Genomic DNA, 1510 nt, shown 5'->3' with positions numbered 1-1510 from the left:
TTGTCATTGATTACATTCTTCATGCTGTACAGTGATTCACACTCTCCTTTTCCTCTTCCCCTTTACCCCCTAAATTTTCTATATTTGGAGTTGCTGATATCAGCTTGATCCCATACAGATAATTCTTTAAAAGAGCATAATGCTCAAGTCAGATATTCTTTATTAATTAAGCTAAATTATTGTTTAGTTTAAAAAAGACTTAATGGGGTATTTTTGTTATAAGGTTTAGAGATTATCTCAGGGCAAGTTTGAGGGGTTCATCCAGGCTCAGTTGCTCCAGAAAGTCTGGATTCCATGAGAATTTTGAACCCTCTTCTGCATTTTCCCCCTTTCGATCAGGATTTTTCTATAGAATCTTTCCTCAAAATGTTCAGTAATGGTAATCAAGCACCATCCAGCTCCTCTGATCTCATGGCAAAGGAGGCAGATGTTCATGGAGGCAATTAGCCACATTATGCTCTGTTTTAGTTTATGTCTGCTTTGAGCATGTCTAAGGGCACTCTGGTGGTGTAGTGTCTAAAGTATTTGACTGCTAACCAGAAGGCTAGTGGTTCAAACCCACCAGCCACTCCTTGGAAGGAAGATTGAGCAATCTACTTCCATAGTGATAACTGCCTCAGAAACCCAAGGAGGGGTCACTATGAGTTGAATCCGACTCCACGGCAGTGGTTGGTTGGTTGGATACAGTATACACACTTCTCCCTACAGCCTCTGAGCATAGTTCAAGGTACAAATCAAAAATGAGTCAGGAAAGTCAGTTATGTGTAGAAAAAAAGGGATAACCCACCCTGTTTTTCTAAGATTAGAGAAAATGGAAGACATCACAAATGAAAAGATGGACAGTTTATTAAGAAAATATAAAAAAAATTCTTCAACTTCTGTTGCTGAAGAAAAAAGCAAATTTGTTATAAATTGAATTGTATCCCCCCAAAATAAGTGTTTTAAATTCAAACCCCTATACTTGTAGATGGGAGCTCTGGTAGCATAGTGCCTAAAGCACTTGACTGCTAACCAGGAAGCTGGCGGTTCAAACCAACCAGCCACTCTTCAGAAGGAAGGTTGGGCAATCTACTTCCGTAGTGACACTGCCTTGGAAACCCAAGTAGGGGTCGCTATGAGTCAGGGCTGACTCAACAGGCACATAACAACAACAACAACAACATACTTGTAGATATAATCCCATTTGGAAATAGGGTTTTCTTTGTTATGTTAATGAGGCCAGGTAAGTATGGTTTGCTTTAAGCCAATCACCTTTGAAATATAAAGTGAGCAAATTAGGCATAGAGAAGCAATCAGAGATGGGGGGTGATAGATGCCATGTCCAGGAAGATTGCCACAGAACACAGAAACAAAACCTGAAAAGATACAAGGATCTTCCTCCAGAGCTGACAGAGAGAAAGACTTCCTCTAGAGCCGGCACCCTGAATTCGGACTTGTAGATTTCTAAACTATAAGAGAATAAATTTATCTGTTAAAGCTTGTGCTGTTTCTGTTATAGCTGCACTAGATA

This window comes from Orycteropus afer, unplaced genomic scaffold, assembly GCF_000298275.1.
Source record: "Orycteropus afer afer isolate SDZICR_OR568_19922 unplaced genomic scaffold, OryAfe1.0 scaffold00144, whole genome shotgun sequence".
Lineage (NCBI taxonomy): Eukaryota > Metazoa > Chordata > Mammalia > Tubulidentata > Orycteropodidae > Orycteropus > Orycteropus afer.
This window is presented reverse-complemented; position numbering follows the sequence as displayed.